This window comes from Mesocricetus auratus, unplaced genomic scaffold, assembly GCF_017639785.1.
Source record: "Mesocricetus auratus isolate SY011 unplaced genomic scaffold, BCM_Maur_2.0 Super-Scaffold_100013, whole genome shotgun sequence".
In the NCBI taxonomy this organism is placed as follows: Eukaryota; Metazoa; Chordata; class Mammalia; order Rodentia; family Cricetidae; genus Mesocricetus; species Mesocricetus auratus.
The window spans coordinates 3,273,121-3,294,692 of record NW_024429196.1 but is presented as its reverse complement, the minus strand read 5'-3'; the positions used below and the strand labels follow the sequence as shown (position 1 = coordinate 3,294,692).

The following is a 21,572-nucleotide window of genomic DNA, read 5'->3' as shown; positions in this document are numbered from 1 at the left end:
ACATGAGCATTTGATGGTGACACAAAGAGTGCTTTGTTTGGGAAAACATCACAAGGGAGGTGGTTAAGGGCTGGGATAATACCCAGTGGATTAAAAGAAGAAAGGAAAAGGGAGACAGAAAGGAACTCAGACCAGATAGTGGCAAGGTAAGCCAGACACAGTGATGCTTTCCTTGTCTTAGGACACTTGGGAGTTTGATGAGTAGAGCAACATCATTCTCTTGCATCCTAGCAAGTCAGAAACAGTTCCAAGGAGAATGATGGGCGTGACAGCAAATTGTTGGCAAGTGAAGCTAAAGAACAACCAGTTCCTCTCCCACAGGAATCCTAGGAGCTGGAGTTAGGTCTTTGTGTGAGCAGGACAAGCCAAGGCTGTTGCACTTCCAGCCTTCGGGATTGCTTCCCACCTCCATATCACAAGACTCCAGAAATGAAATCAAGCCATGCAGCCATGCTTCCCTGAGACACACTGTGAGGTGCAGTGGCATCGTGTTCCAGCGAAATACAACCAGACCCATTTGATTTTCCATTGAATTTGTCTTAATTGTTTAAATGGCAAACGCATTCAGTCCTACTGCATCCTTAGAAACCCAATGTCTTTAAACTGAGCTTTACATATGAAAATGAGTGTGACCGAGGCATTGGGGGAATTCACACTGTGTACCTGATCCTGTGGCAGACTGTCCTGCATGCTTGATGCCTGCTCTCAGGGTTATCACCTGGTAGAAGCATTGGTTCTCCTTCAATTAAATGTTACTTTTGGTGGCAAAGAACTCTGCCTTGTTTGCCTATAAATTATCCCACCCCTGGACTGAGCTTTAAAACTTTTGATGGCAGTATTAATTACTTCCTTCATTGCTATGGCAACACTCGACAAAAGCAAGGTAAGGAAGGAGGATTTCTTGTGGCTCTCCATTTGAGGCTACAGTCTCTCGTGGTAGAGGAGGCGGCAGGTACATGAGATAGTTGGCATCCACAATCAGAAAGCTGAGAGAGGAATGCTGATGCCCAGCTTACTTTCTCCTATTTCTTTAGTGCAGGACCACAGTCAATGGGATAATGCATTTAGGGTGGGTTTTCTCATATCAACTAGCTTAATCTAGAAATTCCCTCACAGACATGCCCAGCACTTTGTCTCTTAGGTAATTGTAGATCCCACAAAGTTGACAGTCAACATTAGCCATCATAATAAATGAATAATGGAAAATATCCCAATAAGGATCAGGAAAGTCCATGAAAAAAATAACACAGAAGTCAGGAAACAAAACTCAGGAAAATCTTCACAAGGAAACCAGTCTTAAACTTGAATATGGCAGGGTGGCAAAGGCACATGGCTGAGGCTAGGAGTGGTCATGTGTGATTGCATTCTTTGGGACAACAGGTTGAATCTCATATGATATCTCTGACTTTCCAAATATCACATATTAGATTTTGAAATGACAGGAACATAGACTATAATTCTGTAGGGTCTTCCCCATCAAGTCTCCAAAACAGCCTGTTGAAAAGACAAAGCTCAGGTTTTTGTTTGTCGTGCATGCTTCTGGTGTTTCTGTCACTGTGACAATGTACATGAGACAATGGAGTTCTAAAGGGGAATGCTGTGGAATAATCCTTCTGTACAATGTGTAAATTACACTGGGATATTGGTTTAATAAAGAAACTGATTGGCCAGAAGCTGGACAAGATGAAGTTGGGTGGGAAAAGTAGACTAAGGATACTGGGAAGAAGAAGGGCTGAGTGAAAGGAGACACACCATGTGACAAAGAGGAAGCAGGACACGCAGGAGAAGAGCTAACAAGCCATGAGCTACATGGCAGCATGTAGATGAATAGAAACGGGGTAATTTAAGTTGTAAGAGTTGGCTGGAGACAAGCCCAAGCTATTGGCTGAGCATTTGTAATCAATATTAAGTCTCTGTGTGAGACTTGGGATAAGCTAGTGGGACACAGAGAAACTCTGCCTACAGGGGAGGGTTTTGTTGTGGCTCATGGTTTCAGAGTTTTCGGCACCTGGCTGCTTGGCCTGCTACTTTTGATCTACAACGAAGCAGAAAATCACGTTAGAAGAAGATGGCAGAGGACAGCTGCTTGCTGCACAGCAACCAGGAAGCAGAGACATAGAAGAGCCAGTGCTAGACCTCAAGCACTCCAGTGCTGCTGTCTCACAGGGCCATATACCCCTGGGTGACCTCTCCCCTCTGGAGCCTGTTAGGAAGAGCCACCCACTGCTCTTACAAGAAGCAAGTGATTTCTTTTTTCTGCCTGCTGCAGACAGGATAGGAAAATACTTAGCCACCCAGCCACCGGGATTCAAGGCAGCGTTGGCTGCAATCATACTTAAGCATCCCAACTCTCCATCCAGTACCATTGTGACTGTTATCATATGGTATAAGTGACATTTGCCTTGCAATACAGGTCACTTTTTAATTAAGTCTGCTTTCTTGAGGTACAAGGGCTACCCCATCCCATGGAAACCTTAAGAGTAAAGATGTCCTTGGTCTGTCAGGCCTAAGAGGCTACCTCACACTCCTTTTATATGTAGTCAATGTTATTAAAGACTTCTTTTCTGAAAAAGATAATTCCCCATCACATTCTTTTCAAAATTTCAATCCCCTTCTCTCAAAATTATCTAACAGTTGGAGAGAATTACCTAACAGAATCCCCTTAAAGGGCATGGCTCTGCCTCATAGTTCATCTTAGGAGCCTCCATCTGCTGAAATCCCCACACACACACTTGATAGAGCGGCCAGCTAAGCTGTAGATAGAGGCTTTGGTAAATTCTAATGAACAGTCAAGTTGTTGGAGTGTAGAGTCTCCTGAGATAAATTGTAATGATATTGAGGGCTGGGGAGATGACTCTGTTCACAAAATCCTTGCCTCATAAGTGTAAAGACCTGAGTTCAAATCCCCAGAACCCATGTAAAAAACCATGCATAGTTGTGAACATCTGTAATTTCAACACTAGGGAGACAAAGACAAGATGGCAGATGGAGCTTACTAGTCAGACAACCTAGGTGAGCTGGTGGGCTCCAAGTTCAGGGAAACGGCTTCAAAAACTAAGGTGGAGAGCAACTAAAGAAGACACCTGATCTCAACTGTTGGCTTCCACATGCTTGCACACATGTGCACCTGAGTACACTCACACATACACACACACACACACACACACACACAGAGAGACAGAGAGACAGAGAGACAGAGAGACAGAGAGACAGAGACAGAGACAGGCAGACAGACAGACCGAGATAATGCTGTTATAATATCTCACTCTAGCCTCCTCTCAGCTCCCTGGTTTTTGTAGTCTCCATAGATTTGTTTGTTTGTTTATTGAATTTTGAGACAGGGTTTCTCTGTGTAGCACTGGCCATCCTGGAACCAGCTCTGTAAACCAGGCTGGCCTCAAACTCTCAGAGATTCACCTGCCTCAGCCTCCTGAGTGCTAAGATTAAAGATGTGTACCATAATTTCCTGGCTCCAAAGTATAGTGAGTAAGCAGACACAATTTATTATAGAATACCATGAGACATGTTCAAGCATGATGGTTGGCAGTGATGGAAGAGGACATTGCAGGGGAAACGCTGCTAAGTTGATGCTCCATGTCACCTAGAGTGCACAATGGCCAGGGACATATTGTTGCTCACCTATATGCTGAGGTGGGATTTGCACTACTTTTGAAAGCCTCTAGAACAGTTTTCTTGAGGTGAGGTTTCCTGTTCTGGTAACTGTCATGCCCATCTGAATTTATCTTAAGTGAGAGAACACCAATGCCTTTGATATTTAGCAGAAAACTTCCTGTTAAATAGATAGTTATGTTTTCATTCATGCCCATAAAGACAGCACAGATTCTACTGGGGGTTTTCATCTGTTTGTTTGTTTGTTTTTAAAGGCTTTATTTTTATTTATGTGCATGTGTATATATATTACTTAGGGTTTACATTGCTGTCATGCCACATCATGACCAAAATCAACTTTGGCTTACAGTTCCATATCACTCCTGAAGGAAACCAGGACAGGAATTACAAGAACTGAAGGCAGAGACCATGAAGGGGTACTGCTTTCTAGCTTGTTCCTCAAGCCTTGCTCAACTTGCTTTCTTATACAGCCTAGACCAACCACTCAGGGGTGGCACTTCTTACAATGAGCTGGACACTTTTACATCAATCAACCAAGATAAATGCCCCTACAGCTTGCCTACAGTCCAGCTGGATGGAAGAGTTCTCCCGACTGAAGTTCCCTCATCCAAAATGAGTCTATTTTGTATCAAGTTGACATAAAAATAGCCAGCATCATTAATTCCTTGTTAACTTGATACAAAAAAAGCATCATTGTTAAAGAATAACCTTTTCTTTCTTGTTCATTCCCACTCATATTAATACTAAAATCACAATATAAAACATTCCAACTTTTAAAAAGTCCCACAGTCTTTTAAAATTCAAACATTTAAAAAGTACAGTCTCTTTAAAAACACCCAAAGTCTCTTTCAAAGTTCAAGTTTCTCTAAAATATCCAAAGTTTCTAAAATATTCATAGCCTTTCTAAAATATACATACTTTCTATAAAACCTGAAAGTCTCTTTAAAAGTTCAAAGTCTCTTAACTGTGGGCTTCTGTAAAATAAAAAAAATAAGTTAAGTGCTTTCTTACTTCAAGAGATAATAACTAGGGCACAGTTACAATTCAATAAAAGGAAAACTAAAGTTCAACAGTATAAAAAGTTTAGCTCTTGACATGTGGGACCCACTCTTGATCCTCTGGGCTCCAAAGACCCTTGGCAGAGGCACCTTTTTTTTTATGCCACCCCAATACATGTAGCTGGTCTTCTAGACTCAGGCTGGCTCCACTCCACTCTCGATACTGTCCTTTGTGGCTAGCCTATGGTACTGCTATTACCAACATATCCAGGTCTCAGCTGTAACTCATTTCACCTTCACAAATAGCCTCCCCATACTCTCTTTAGGGATTATAGCCCTTCCACATAGTATCAATACTCAACTTCTCTCTGTAACCCCTTCATGCCTGGGGCTTGTATTGCAACTGAGACTTCACCATCACCATTGGCCTCTCCATCCTCTCACTATGCAAAACCACAGCTGTTCTTTCTGGTGCCTTCATGCCTTCAGAAATCAGTACCACTTGTATGGCTCTTACACATCACCAAGTTTGACTGCCAGCATGAGATGCAGCCTAGCGCCCCCCTCCCTCTGGACCACAGCTTCTGTGTGCTGACCCTGAAGAAATATTCCAAGAATATTTCCTTTCAGTTTTGTTGGTCTCTTCATAATCACCATTAGTTTTGTGGTTCCAGCTAACCAGAATCAATTGTCCTACTACAGCAAGGGTTTCACGTCAGTGGTTCTGGTTTCTTATTAATCACAGCTAACTTTCCATTCCCAGGTAACCAGACACCACAAATTCTTAACACAAACGGCCCTGATAGAGTCTTTGCTTCCCTTCATAATTTCACTAGCCAGGCCCCCATCATCTGCATTGCTCTCAGTATTCTTACCTTCCAAGCTGTGAGCAGCAATGCCTTCTCCAGGCCGTCAAATGCTACTGCAGTCCTCCCCATAGCCACATGATCAGGTCTGCGACAGCAAACTCCATCCTTGGTACCAGTTTATTTCTTAATCAGAGTTTCTATTGCTGGCCAAAATGAACTTGGGGATGAAAGGTTTTTTGTTTGTTTGTTTGTTTTTAACCTTGTAGCTTATAGTCTATCATCCAGGGGTGTCAAGGCAAGAACTCAAGACAGGAATCTGAGGAAAGAACCAAAGCAAAGGTCAAAGTGCAGTGCTCCTTGCTGACTGGCTCCTCATGGCTTGCTTATCCTGAATTCTTATAGCACTCAAGACCACAAGCCTGGGTGCTATTGCCTATGGTGAACTTGGTCCTCTCACATCAATCAATGATTAAGAAAATGCCCTAAACATATTCCCATAAGAAAATTTGGTGGAGCAATTCTCTCAGTTGAGGTTCTCTCTTCTAAAATGACTCCACATTATGTCAAGTTGACATAAAAATCACCATCACAGGTGGTTATGAGCCACCCACTATGGGTTCTGGGAACCAAACTTCATTCCTTTGAAAGAACAACAAATGCTCTTTACCTCTGAGCCATCTCTTTAGCTCCTCATATCCCATTCTTTTGACCAAAAATCATGTAACAGGATAGACTGAAAGAATTAAAGAAATAAAACAATGCTTTAAAATCTATACAAATAACGCTGCTACATCAGGTGGAAATAGCCTCTCCATCTTTCCATTTTTGTTTTGAGATAGTCTCATGAGCTCAAGATGACTTCAGATTCCTTATGTAGACAGGGATGACTTCAAACTTGTAATTCTCCTACTTATATCTCCCAAGTACTGGGAAGTGTGCCACCATGCCTGGTTTATATAGTTCAAGGTATGTGTGGTGGTTTGAGTAAGAATACCCTGGATAGGTTCATGATTTGAATGCTTGGCCACCAGGAGTAACACTATTAAGAGGTGTGGCCTTGTTGGAGTAGGTGTGAGTTTGTTAGAGGAAGTGTGTCACTGGGCATGCTCTTTGGTTTGCTCAAATCAGGCCCAGTCTCTCTCAGCTGCTTCTCCAGTACCATGTCTGCCTGTGTGCTGCCATGCTTCCCACTATACTGATAATGGAATAAAACTCTGAAACTGTAAGCAAGCCCCAGTTAAATGTTTTCCTTTATATGAGTTGATGTGGTCATAGTGTCTCTTCACAGCAATAAAACAATGGACTAAGACAGGATGGAACCTTATCGCACACCAGTTCAACATTCTGCTAGCTAAGCTACATCCACAGCCCAGTAGCTTTCACTTAATGGGGCTCAATAAAGTTCTGCTACAACCAACTTCCTAACCTTTGTCTAATCTCCAACTATTCTTCCATATGGTATTTCAAATTCTGAAAGTAATCGCAATACTTTCCCTTCTTTAAAACTAGTGTGTTACTGAGGGTATATGAGGCTGATTATGAGGAAAGGGCCCATTCTTGATGACCTAATGCCTGATTTCTGGCTAGCCCCCTCATAACATCAAACAGATGCTCTTGGAATCCAACCACAGCACCAGGGGTTTGCGGAAAGAGCTTTTACAGAGAACTGACAGTTAAAAAGGATAGAGATAATCTCTAGTAGTCTCTCTCTATCAGTTGAGGGAGAGACTGGATGAAGAGGAAGGGGTAGAAGCTCTTGTTGGCTAGATGAAGAAGATGAATGACTCAGGGGTCTTAGAGGCAAGCTTAGATTACTGTCATACCCCATCCCGGGTCACATATCTCCTTTCATATTTTGCTCAGCGTATAGCAGGAGTGACAGTGGTTTTCTAGAGTACTGGCTGAGTTCATTCCCTGGTACAAACAACTAAATGACTGGAAAAGACAGAAGAACAAACCACGGAGAAAGAGAAAGTAACAGCTTTATACATTCATGACAGGAGAAGCCTAAAGCTGGGAGTGTGCTAAACAGATGCTGGTTTGGATATTTTACAGGCCCCTGGCTCCTCCCCTTTCCCATATTGGTCCTGTTTAAAAACACACCCCTGAGCCTTCCTGCTGTTTCTCCCTGCAGAGTCTTCTGGAAACAAGAGGCAACCATCTCAGGGAGATTGCCTTTTCTTCCCATGTCTATCTATGGCCCTCCACCTCCATTTCAAGGGGATCGCAAGCTCATAACAACAAAGTGTTATTTTTAGACCAGCAGACTGCAGTTGCACATTATAGTCTTGGTTTAAACTAAGCAACAACTAAAAGACACTATTTTAAATCTATCAAGAGACTGGAGAAATGACTCAGTCGTTAAGAGTAGTACTGTTCTTTCAGGGTACTCAAGTTTGGTTCCCAACACTGATGTCGGGTGGCTTACAGCTGCCTGTAACTCCAGATGCAGGGAATCTTCTGTTCTTTTCTGGCTTCCAAGGGCACTCGCATGCCTGTGCCCCTGCACTCACATACACATACCCTCAGACAGACAAGTAGACATGCATAGTCTTCTTAAATCTATAAATAAATAAGTAAATAAATAAATTTATCATCATTTTCCCTTAATTTATCTCCATTTCATTTGGCAACACACTATTAAGGCAATAATAATGATAATAATAGTGATAATTACCACTTGTTAGGCATCTGTTTTATGCTAGCCTTGGTGTGTAGTTTTTATAAGAATATGTGGCAAGCAAAGAAACCTGCTCAGTATGGCCTTTTCCCCACACTCAGCTTCTGACTGGACAGTCTGAACCAGGACCTCAGGCCTCCATTAACACCTCTGGCTCTCTCATACCCTCCTTAATATGCCACACTTTGCCAGGCAGTCTCTTGGTAGGTCATGACTGAATGGCTCATTACTGGAATTTCCAACAGATTCATCAACTCATCTATGAAAATTATCAAAAGAGTGCATTCTAAAATTATTTGTATCATTGGGTTGTTGGGTTATGATTCCTACCCAGCCTCGCCAAGTGGCAGTTTGGAAGTTACTCTCAGTAATTACAGTCTTCCCTTATCCCCAGGGGTTCCTCATGTTAAGCTTCAAACATGACTTGGTCTCATCAAAAAGTCCCATTCAGAGACTGGGGGGTGTAGTTCATTTGAGTGCTCACCTAACATTCACAAAGCTCTGAGTTTTATCTCTAGCATCTCATAAACCAGGCCTTGGGGTGTAGGTCTGTAATCCTGGCACCTGGGAGGTAGAGGCAAGAGGATGAGAGGTCCCAGACCATCCCCAGATACATGGTATGTTACAGACCAGCTAGTAGAATACATGAATCCCTGTCTGGGGAAAGCAACCCTCATGTGGACAGATAGCACAAGACACACCCACAAGTAACAGGTAATATTGAAGCTGGGCTCCACCACAGTTCTGTTTCTCAGACTCATGGGGCTTCTCTTTAAGGGTGTTGGGACTAAGACTTCTGGGAAAGATTGGAACAAAAATCAAGCTTTGTGAATTGAAGGAAAACCCCCACATCGCTGGAGCAAAGCAACGCCTGAAAGTCAGCCCACCCAGGCAATTTTCTGTTGCATTAGAAACAAGTCCATGTGATTATGTAACTGGAAATTGACTCTGCAAAATCACTGTAATTGCAGCATCTGACAAGTACATGACACGAAGAACAGTGAACTCCCTTTAAATGAATACCTTGTACAGGGAAGATGGAACTAGATGCGCAGGACCAACTTCCAGTTTCTGCTGACGACTGCCCTTTGTCAGTATGCCCGCGGCAGCACTTCATTTTAAAAGGCAGCAATGTTCTCTTTGTTTCTAGCCTGTTTTCTGCCTAGTACAATTACAGAGGAAATTAAGTTGAGAGCCATGGTGTACATTATGCTACTGGTCCTAGTGCAAGCCTTCCTTGGGCTAGTAAGAAAACTCTGTTTTAGATCCATGTTTCACACTATTGGAGCTTTCTAAAACATTATCCTTTGGGGTTAAATTTTTATTTCTTCCTTTGAAGCCAAACACATATATTATTCTTCTTTGGAACACAAGAAGAAGATTGCCTACAGCTGCCTGTGAGTTACTGGTGAATTAAATCAAAACAGCTATTTCCATTGTAAAATACTTCATTTTATAATCTCTGCAAAACTCAGTGAATAAAAGTTACTGCAACAGAAACTTATCATACTTAAAGATATGTAAAATACTGATTTATTACTCTATTCTGGTTATTTTGATTTCATGGTTAGAAAAAATAAAGAGAGAGAAACCCCAACTCATTAGGACAATAAACTAAATAATCAATTCAGTAAATTAACTTATTGACACCTATTTCCTAAGGGTCTGGTGTGCCAAACCTCTGGTGTTCCTAACGATGAGTCCTACATGGCTCCAGCAAGGGAGGTGCCATTTTTCAGATGAAAATATTGAAGCACAGAGTAACACAAATTAGAAAAAAAAAAACAACCAGATAATGTTAATACCCTTAAATGGTACAAATTAATATTATGAATTCAATGACATTTGCTCAGCATCTATTGAATACCATTGGGACTACAAAGGCCAGACAGACCTTACAAGCATTTCCAAAACAGAGGTCCAGAGACCTATCAGTTGAAGAATGTGGATGCACCCTAAGTCTAGGCTTAGTTGTGTGAAAGTCACAGTCTTATTATAGAAGGTCAGGAGTCAGGAGACCTTCTGTGATGTGGTGAAGGAACAGCTAATGTTGTGAAGGGAAAAGGAATTAGAAATGAGAACCAAGTGTCTAAACACCCCATGATCTGTTAATTAGAAAGGTATAACTGCCCAAAGGCTGAGGCTAACCCAGGAAACATGATGTTAGCTTTAGAGCTAGAACTGACAGGAAGGGTAGCTAGTTCAATTTTGTGACAGTCAGTGGCTAATTCTGGGTGTCTACAGGTGGATGGCTAGACTTACCACACATGGGGAAGAATGGGATGAGAGAGAGACAGGGAGGAACAGAGAGAGAGAGAGGGTGGGACAGAGGGGGGGAGGGAGGAAGGGAGGGAGGGAGGAGAGAGAGAGGGAGAGAGGATAAATGAAAGAAGGTTAAAACAAGTTTCTTTCCTCCATCCCAGAAAAACATCCATCTGTTTCCTTTTTTTCTATCCTGATTTTTGGGGTTATTAGAAGAAAGATTTCTGCTGAGAGAAAAGAGGATGGCATTTCCAAATCAATCACTGTGGTGGCGGTTTGTCTGTGAAGTGTGTCTCACAGGCTCATGTGTTGGAACACTTGGTCCCAGCTGGTGGGGCTCTTGGAAGGTGGCAGAACCTTTAGGAGGCAGAGCCTCATTGGAGGAATCATTGAGGTGGGTCTTGAGGTCTTAGATTCCAACCCCCCTCCTTCTTATCCATGCTCTGCTTCCCTTCCTTATGTAAATGCTTCTTGTCAGGTGTCGCAGAATGAAGAAAAGAAAGCAACTAATACGCATACCGGATCTAAATCGTTCTCCAAATCCTGTACTCACTACATCATTCCCTCTGTACTGAGCTGAGCCAAAAGACAGTGTAATTAGATTAGTGTATGGTCAATATAAGGACTTTGGGGTATGACTAAAATTAATTCAGAGTGTCGCATTAGAGCCCTAGTCCAAGAATTAATTTCAATGTTGAAGATGCCAAGAGGATCCTATCGTTGAAGAGGCCTGGGTGTACGCTTCATTAGCAGAGGGCTTCAAATCGGAGATGGAGCTGTAAGATAAAACATTATCTAGGGAAGACTTTGAAGAAAGAAACTACTTACTAGATAGGAACACACACACACACACACACACACATGAGCCATTGTATGCAAGATGCCCATTTATCTTGCTTAGAATAAGAATGGAAACCAAGTAGGACATTTTCCATTTTTTTTCCTCCCCAGAGAAAAGTACCCACTGTGTGAATGGAAGTCCTTTAGGTCAGAGACTCCCTTTTTCTGGTGAAAAAGTTATTTTTATATCCATGTAAAGGAAGTTCAAGACCATGGAGGCAATGAATCAAGACTGAAGGTGATCTTTCACTGAGTAGGCACAGATGTTGAAAGAAGTCATTCCCTTCAGGGGAAGTGGAACCGTTGCCTCCTAATATCTTACAGTTTGGAAGTCATGTCAGCTGTTTATTAATGTATACAACATCTCAGCCACAAGCAGGTACATGACAAGCAGAGACCACCTGTGCTGGGCCCTGAGTAACCCACTTCACAGTTGACCTGGGTCATTCAATAGAGCACAGAGAAATGGGTGAGAAATCGCCAAGAAAGACCCGTTCATTTCACATCACTGACTTCTGATTTTTGTGCCTAAAATGGTCCTAGTACTTTAGCAGAAACTTCATAAACATTCATTGAATATATTAAGTGCATAAATGCAACTCTAGGAAGCATTATAGACCTTGCTAGAACTTTGCAGATGACAAAGGTCATGGGGGAGTAATTGGGTAGAACCAACGGTCACAGTAAAAAAGTCTCATAGGTCACATAACAAGTAAGGAACAGAGTTGTAAGACAAGACCCACATCCCTTGAGAAGCCTCTCATACATTGTATGTTTAGGGAAAAAATGGTTTTCTTGATCATGACCAATATAAGTGAATTCCTACCATGAAGCAGATGCCAAGGTTGGAGTCACATGAGCAATACAGCCTGTCCATCCCACCCACTGCTAGCTAGTGGTGGTCAACAAATTAGATTATATGTAAGAACATGATCTGTCTGACTTAGGTCTTGATGGAATGTACTCAGCTATAGTAAAATAATATGGTAACAAGCTGACAATTGGCCCTAAGTTCTGCCACAGGCAGAGGTTCTCCTTGTGTGATGGAATTAGAGGTGTCCTGAAAGGGCTACTTTACAAAAATATACCCTCCATATTCCATCACTTCACCTTGCACAGTGATGAGATGGGGTGAGCATTGCCTTTGATACTGGGGTAGTTAATTTTTACTGCTAATTTCACTGCATTGAGCAATGTTTGGGGGTTTCTGAAGTATAGTTCTGGGTATATGTGACAGTTAATATTATCAACTTAACAGTATACAAAGTCACTTAGGAAACAGGCCTGTGAAAGACTTTCTAGATTTGGGCATTTCTGTGAAAGATTATCTACACGAGGTTAATTAGTGTGGGAAAACTCCTCTTAATTGTGTGAGGAACCATTCCTGGGCTGGGCCCTGGGCTGAATAAAAAGGTGAAAGTGAGCTGAGCGCCTGCTTTCATCTGCCTCAGCTCCTGGGCCGTGTCCAGCTCCTGCTGCCATGTTCCCCCACCAGCATGGACTCCTCCCACAGAACGGTGAGCTTCAAATAACCTTTCCTTCTTTAAGTTGTCGTCAGGCATTTTGTCTCATCAACCTGCAGAGTAGCCATTGTCCCAGTTTGCTTGCTATTGCTACGATAAATCAGAGACCAAAAGTAACTTTGGGAGGAAACGTGTGTTTGGCTTACACATCCATATTATAATTGATCACTGAGAGAAATCAGGGCAGAAAGTCAAGCAGGAGCAGAGGCAGGAGCCAAGGAGAAAAGATGCTTACTGACTTGCTCATGGATTTGAATGCTTAGTCTTCAGGGAGTGGCAATTCTTGAGAACAGTTAGTGGCTGTGGCCTTGTTGGAAAAGTGTGTCACTGGGGTGGGTTTTGAAGTTCTAAAAACCCAAACCAGCCACAATTTCTCTTCTGATGCTCAAGGATCCACGTATAGGACTCTCAGCTCCTTCTCCAGGACCATGTCTACTTTGTGCTGCCATGCTCCCCTCCTTGATGATAATAGTCTAAATCTCTGAAACTGTAAGCAAGCCCCAACTAAATGCTTACTTTTATAAGAATTGACATGGTCATGGTATCTTTCTGTAGCAATAGAAAACTTACTAAGATGGGGGCAAAGATGAAAAGTTATGGTTTAAAAGTAATGTATTTGGATATGAAGTTGACAAAGGTGAACTTGTGATGTGGATATTGACATGATCTAGATTCACTTAGGAGACACGCCTCTGAACAGAATTTTCTAGACCAGGTTAGACTTTAGGTAAATTAAGTTGGGAAGATCCACCCTAAATGTGGGTGGCACCATCCCATAAGATGGTGTCCAGACTGAGTAAAATGGAGAAAGTTTGCACCAGCATCGATCATTTCTCTGCTTCCTGCCTGTGGGCAGATCGTAATTAGGAACCTCTCGTTCCTGCCACCATGCCTTCCTCGATGTGATGGATTTCCCCCCAAACTGTGAACTAGAATAAGACTTTCCAGGCCCAAGTTACCTTTGCCAGATATTTTCTCCCAGCAACACGGAAAGCAATTAATAAAGGTTTCTGCAGAGGTGTTTCCAGACCATTTTACTGTGGGAGCTTGGAGTCTAAATGCTTGAATCCACTGGTGGACTAAAGCACATTCATAGGCTACTGTGCAAAGTCACTAGGGGTGTGTCATAGGGCAGGTACTTCCTGTTGCTGTACTGCTCTGTTTTCTGTCCATTGTAATGTGAGCTGTTCCATACCCCCCACCACCATGATGAACTGAAACCATGTGTGAGGTGAATCTTTGCTCCCTTCCTGTTTATGTCAAGCATCCTGTCTCAGCAATGTAAAACAAAACTAACACAACCATCAGAATCCCTGATGCCAAATATTCTGGAATGCAAATATGCAAGCTATTCAAACTCAGACAAACCCTTTACCTCTGCACACTTTAATTCATAATATTTGAGAATATGTTATATTGTCTTTTTGCAGAGAATATTTTCTATTTAGTATTATGAAGTGTGGGTGAACTAGTATGTAAAGTCCCTAGCCCATGATGGCTATTCAAGCCTTATTGCTATTGTCATGAATTCACTCCTTGAGATGACAGCTTGGGTGGCTTAGGCTCTATGCAAACATTCAAGAGAGGTCAATGCTGAGTTGGCACCTTAGCCAGGAGTCCTCACTAACAGCCAGGAAGAGAATACAACTACAGACCGGGAATGATCCAGAGCCAGACAAGATATTTGTGTGTACACACACACACACACACACACACACACTCAGAAGCATACACATTCACATATATGTGCATTTGTGTGTGCTGGTGCTAGTGGAGACTGGAAATACTTTTCTTGATCACTCTGTACCTTATTTTTTAAGACATAGTTCCTCACTGGTCTGGACCTCACCAGGTATACTAGTTCCTCACTGGCAGGCTTTGAAGACCTAACTTTCTCTGCTTCCAGGCCTGGGATTATAGACATATGGTGACACCCATGGTTTTGTCCCTGCACACTGGCTAACAAACTCAGGTCCCCTTGCTTCTGTGGCAATTAGTTTATCAACTAAGCTGTCTAGTCAGCTCAGACAAGACATTTCTGATTTGGGGTTCCCCATTTTGATTCCTCCCTCTTTGAAGGAGCTAACCACTGTCTAGGTGACCTTGCTTATTTCCAGGTATCAGGAATTCCATGAATCAGGTAAGAAGCTACACTTGAAGGCTCCCTAGATGTACATTCCCGTGAGAGTGTGGCTTCTGCTTTGACTTCGGCCTCTGAGGCTGACACCCTAGTTGCTGAGAATCCTCTGCCTGGTCTCCTTGGCCAAATGCCTCACATCAGTTTCCATATTTCCTAAACCTAACTGAAACTCTTCCTAACTCCATGTTTTCCTAGATGAATTAAATTACACAGAGTCACTGTTAATACAATGGGTAAATAGAACTAAAGTTAGCAGGCTAGGTAGGGCAACTCAATCAGTGAAGTGCTTTCTGTGCAAGCATGAGGACCGATGTTTGACCTTCAGAGCCCACATTAAAGTTTGGGCATGGTGGGGCATGCATACAGCTCCAGTGCTGGGGAGAAGAGTGAGGAAAATCCCTGGGGCTTGGTGTCAGCCTGCTTAGTTTGATTGATGGGCTCCAGACAAACAAGAGACCCTGATTCAGGTCAGGAGCCATTGAGGGCACCGACACCTGACATCAACCTCTGACTCTGAATGTAAATTCACATATATGCATGCAAACACATACATACATGGGTACACCCATATTAACATGCACACATGCATACACATGTGCGCGTGCACACACACAAGCCGTATGTCTGTCATACTAACCACAGAACTGTGCTCTGCTCTTCGATTCTTGAGTTTAGAGATCCTGTGATATCTTTCTCTTCTGTAAGATTGAAATGTGAACTCTGCAAGCTGCCTGAGGGTCAAATCAGCTATTTAAGGCTGTGGAAGGCCTGGAGGACAATCATCAGAAACATATCAAGCTGATGGGACATCTGAAGATGTTTGCCAGTGCATCTATATTTTTAGAAGACATGGATGGATTATCTACCTGTCAGTATCAACCCAGGAGTCTTCCTCTAATAATTAAGGACAGATGGATGAGTCAAGTACAGTAAAACAGTGATTTGTCTTAAATAGTTTACATCAGAAGGGAATTTCTGCTGTTAAATAAGTGCCAATGCTCATGCAAGGAGCCCTGCCCAAAGGGTTCTGTTGCTCTTTTGAGAAACCGTTGAGTACTTCCTACTCATTAAACTTAAGGAGATGATATCTTATTTTATATTTTAAATGGACTCATAGCCTCCTGCTATGCAAAAGAACAGAACAGAGTAATCTGTGTGCACACTTGTGTATGCAAGTGCACGTGCAAATGGAGGCCAGAGGTCAAGGTCAATCAGTCTCCAATTTATTTTTCAAAACAATGCCTTCCAATGAACCTGGATGTAATCTGGACTGACTGACCCACAAGTGCTGGGGTTGCATGCACACACCACCATACCTGGCTTTTATATGTGGGTGTATATAAAGCAAGGCGCTCCTGCTCCTACAGCAAGTTCTTTCCTGTCTTAGCTATCTCCTCAGATGCACACACACAAGGTGATCTTAAAGCAAAAATGTTTTGAAGTCTATGAGGGAATGGGATTTGAAGAGCTGTGTCTAATCAACATCTGAGAGAACCCATATCTTTCCTGAATTTTTGAATTTATAAATGACATTTAAGGCATTCCATGGGCATGATATATAAAAATAGATAGCTTATCTTTTAATTGCACTTGAGAGATGTTATAAGTGAAGTCTACTTGAAAGAAGCAAACACTTTCCCTGCTAGTTTAATTTATGCATTCAGACTCTTATTATGTATTGTATGTCGTGAAAAAATATGAATAAATTTCTTTGTATCTTTGTGAATGTATATGAGTAGCTCCATTTTAATGGTTTTTATATCTCTTCATTATTTCCCCCTCAACTTGTTAATAAAAAAATCACTGTGATTAATTGAGACTGGAAGTTGAAAGTGACCACGTGGTTCTCTATATTCTGTCTTCGGGTTATGTTGTATAAATATTCATTATTTCATTATAGGCAGACCAAGAACAATGGCAATCCTTTTATTGTATGGTTTTGAACTCACATTTTGTTTGATTTCAGATATGATCTTTTTTTTGTAAGGCTAGTTTTTCAGCAGGTGTTTATTTAAGATGACTTCATTGTGGGTGGCTTTTCATTTTTTTAATGTAAAATTAAGCTGCCAAAGCAATAGACTAAAAAATGTTTGACTTCAACAGTCTAACTATTGTAATTATATATTTTAAATGAGTTTAAATGTAGCTAGCTCACATTTTACCATAAAAAAATCACAAATAAACACAAACCCAACTCTGTAAGTCCTCTTGCCAATTGCTGCTGTGAGTTACATCTTCCCCGAACACAAAGAAATATATGGATGCTAATAAAGAAACACATGGTCAATAGTCAGAGGGGAAAGTAGCATAATAGCAAGAGCAATACCTAAGTATAATTTCTGTCTCAAACTAGTGTGATAACTTTGACATTTTCCCAAGTTTATTTTAGAAGGATTTAAAATGGGATATTACTTACTTTTTTTTTCTTTTTTGCTATGACAAAATGCCTAACACAAGTAACTTAAAGGTTTTATTTTGGCTCACAGTTTGAGGGAGTACAGTCCAACATGGTGGGGAAGGCGTGGCTGCAGGAATATGACGCGGTCACATGGCACCCACAGGCAGTAAGTAGAGAAAAGCAAATGCTGGTGCTGAGCTTGCCCCTTCTTATCTCCTCAGTGCAGGGCCACAGCCCATGGGCTAGTGCTGCCCACACTGCAGTGAGTCTTTGTGCCTTCATCAAACCATCTCTGAAAAACCCCTCAAAGGCATAAAAAAATCAAGTTTCCAATGAAAGTTAATTTTCATAGAGGCTCCCTTCCTTTGGTCTTTGAGTCAAAATTACATAGTCACACAGTAGGGACCTTAGACCATGTCACAATGATGTTTTTTGCAACTTCAAAATCAGGAAAGAAATTCAGAATGCTGGATTAATGCCCATAGGCTTACATAATCCATGTCCTCACCTGCATGTACTCCCAGAGTTTGTGGATCCCTTGACTAATCCATACATTAGACTGACTAAATATGAAACCAGTTGGCGTTTGCTTCTCCTCCTGAAAAAGGATTTGGTTTGGTCAGTGTGTGACCTTTGCAACCTCTATGATGGAGGGAGGCTTCCTGAGCTCTCGTGGCACATTGTTGAGAACCAACTCAGTTTAAGGGATGTTCTCTACCTCAAAGGGGCAGGAGCACCGGTGGGTCCCTTCAGCATCATTTGTAACATTATGATAGTTTGCCTGTCTCCAGGATGAACTTGAAGAGCAAGCCCACAGCTGCTACTCATTTAGAGCCGTGCTGAGGCCTGAGAAGCTGCTCTGAAGGGTGTTCTGCAATCAGTGAAGAGACGGGAGGATCAGAGCCAGACCTTTATAAATCACAGTGTCACCAAAGTTGCAAAACCAAGTGCATCTCCTCTGCACCGAGACAGAAATGACAAGTGCATGCTCTCCATGTTCCCAGACCAGGAGAATGGAGAAGCTGCATCAGCATCCAGGAAGTCTTAGGCCTGGTGCTGCTTATGTAGCTCTCCAGTGTTTGTAGGTTGGTGATTGTCCCTTCTTGCCAAACAGCCTGGGGTTTTCTTTTCTTTCTTTCTTTCTTTTTCTTTTTTTTTTTAAATTGGGAAATGTATCTTAACATCTGGGAGTCATTTGTAGCCAGCAACCAGCACCAGGTTTTCATGTATCTTCTGTCATTGTTTAGCCCATGACAAACACACTGATTTACCATGACAAACTTCTAAAACGTCTCTCCCTTTGGCGGTGACTTATGACAAGTTCCAGTAACAGAAAATTCTTCTTGACACCATCAGCTTGAGTGAGAGAAACAATGTTCTTCATTTCGCTTTCCTGTTTAATGCCGTTAAAACAGGAATTTGAAGAGGTCTTGAGCAGGTATAGCCATTGCCAGTCTAACTGGAGGTGTCCTGTATGTGTGTGTGTGTTATGTGTGTGCATGCATGTGCATGCGTGTGGGCATGTGTGTGTGTGTGTGTGTGTGTATGAACAGTTGTGAATGTTGTTCCTCAGTAGTTATTCACCCTGGCTTTAGAGATGGATGTTAGGCTCGGGGGCCCTCCTGTCTCTACCTCTCCAGGTTTCAAAAGCATACTACCATGCCCAGCTTCTCTCTGTGGGCTCTGGGAATGGCACTAAAGTTCCTTGTGGAAATCATTTTAGTGAAGAGCAGTCTCCCCATCCCTGAGAAGTTAGCTGCTGCTATCAGTATCTTGTTAAGGTGTCACGGTCATGTTCATATTTTTCATTGAAAACCATAAAATATGGTTCTTAAAAGATTTAATAGCATGGGCTTGCCTCTGTGCCATGCATCTAGCCTTCATCGTGGTGCTGGGCTGACTCTGAGCTAATTAAGTTGGGCAGAATGGCAGACACAAGACGCCTCCTAAGGCAGCAGGTTTTTTTTTCTGCCTGACGTTTTATCCAACTTGTATCCCAAGTGCGTCATGATTTTTAATGTAGTTACACGTAATTCGGTGTAGTTACAGAATTAAAGGTCATGGCAGAAAAGAAAGAGGAAAATGAAAATAGATATCATATAATTACATGGACATGTAAATAATGATAGATGAAGCTAAGTCACCAAAGGCAATAAGAGAAATATGAGGTGGTAGGGGAGTGGGTAAGGAAAGATAAATTTTATAGGTGGTGAGTCTTGCTATACAAGGTCTTGAAAGATGAACCCAAGACACAAGAAAAGCAAAAGGTGAGATAGAACACTTAATTCAGAAATGGAAGATGGCCAAAATAAATCAACAGGAGAACCTAGAACGAGAAGAAAGATTCCTCCAGCTGGGAGTATGATGGGGGAGGAGCCTCCACACTGGGTGTAATGATAGGACAGCTGATTCTGAGGCTGAAGACTGGATATAGCTGGAACTGACTTTGTATGCCTTCCCTTGGGTGAGGACTAACTGATCATAAGAGCAAACCAGAAAGCCCAAGGCACAAGCTCTCTGCCTCTGCAGCTTGAATCTTCAGGTGGCTCCCTTCTTTAGCCATGGACAGTTTTTTTCTTACATCTTGTTTTCTTGTTCTCTTAACAGGATCTTCAAACTGGGTTTGTGTGTTTAATCTCCTTCATCTCCCCTTTCACTTTGGTTTCAGGTGGAGAGGAGCAAAGCTGGAAGAGAAACTCAAGCATTCACAAGCCAGTGAAGAGCACAAGGAATATTCCCCTTTGAAGTCGCCCGTGAAATAGGACAGTTTTAGGCTTGCCGTCACTAGATTTGCCTTGCCTTGAAAGCAATGTGATTAACATCTGACTGTGATGTGTCTGGTCACCTTCACATAAACAGAAAGTTCATATTAACTCCAGAGATTTCTTTAGTAGCTGTTAGTGCAGGATTTCCAAAGGTTCTCAACTAAGAATGGGCCTCAAAACTGTTAGCTTTGCTTACTTAAAGTGCATGACAATATTTTTGTTTACTTAAAGCAAATGACAATAATGCTCACACAAAGCCCAGTGTTTGTGAGTCAAATACAAAACTTCTCTTTCTCTATGTGTGTGCATATAGACATTTATAAATGCATATATAAGTATCCCTATAGAATCACATTAAACCCATCACTTTTCTTGTTTCTTACCCTTGGGACCAGCTAATCTTCTTGTAAAGAATCATCACCAAGAAGTAGTCACTTGCAGAACGTTGATAACAATTTCAAATGTTCATGCCTAAGGGAGGGAGACTGATTCTCTAGAAACAAATTTTTCTACAGCACCGAGCAGCCAAAATGGTTCCTTTCATGTAGTTATAGTACCAGAAGCAAGAGAAAGCTCAATTCTTCCATCTTGAAAAAATGAATGTGCTACTCTTTTTATATTTTTGTAGGGGTCTATTGCAGTCCCCTAGAGTTATCTTAATAGTGGCAAGAAATCATACATGGAGTGCTATGATTTCAAATGGGCATGACAAGGGTTGAAAAAATAGGTTCCCCTGGGGGCTCCTAGAGCTGGGAGAATAGGATTCCCTTGACAAATCATGGACATCTGTTGCATCTCTGCAGTTTCTGGAAGAAGTACGAACAAGATTAGGGTGGACTCATAGGGAGTTGTTTGGAGTCTTCTACCTACACTTTAATAGGATGTGTGAGAAACATCTGCCTATGGACCAGACATTTATTGCATTAAAATTACCCAATTACCCAATAGAGTGACTCTGCCCATCTATGACTTACTGGTTTATCTCCCAGTGTCTCTGTTTCGGCACACGGGTAAGATGACAGGTGGCATGATGTTCACTTTTGGTGTGTGACCTTTTCTGTTGTGAGGAAACTGGGGTTGCATGCACAAAAGCTCTGGATAAAGTTTCAACAGTGAATAAACTGGTCATAGTTCACACCAGTAATAGTAGTACTTAGAAGGCAGAGGTAGGGAATCAAAAATCCATGTTTGTTCTTGGCTACATGAGTTTTAGACCAGTCTGGGATACATGAGACCATTTATAAATAAAGGCTAGGAATTCCATTTTGTCGATTCTTTTTATTAAATATGTTTTATGGATTTGTTAGTGTATATGTGTGCACATGTGTGTCAAGAGGTCAGATACTCTGGTAGAGGCCAGAAGAGGATATCAGACCTGGACCTGGAGGGACAAGTATTTGTGAGCCATACAATGTAACTGGGAACCTGTCTTAACCACTGAGCCATCTCTCCACCCCATGTACTGTCAATTCCATTAAGAAGTCAAGAAACAAATTTGATTCTAATGTATCCCAGGATTTGCTCACC

At 41.9% G+C, this 21,572-nt stretch overlaps 1 long non-coding RNA gene across 1 annotated transcript in view; it reads left to right on the top strand.

Annotated features, from left to right (window-relative positions):
• The window catches only part of LOC121143739, a 31,010-nt gene extending 9,702 nt beyond the window's left edge, over nucleotides 1–21,308 (top strand). The window contains exon 3 of the long non-coding RNA XR_005881057.1: nucleotides 19,949–21,308. This is a non-coding gene — a long non-coding RNA (uncharacterized LOC121143739). The remainder of the gene's footprint in view (nucleotides 1–19,948) is intronic.
• Nucleotides 21,309–21,572: the final 264 nt, after the last annotated feature.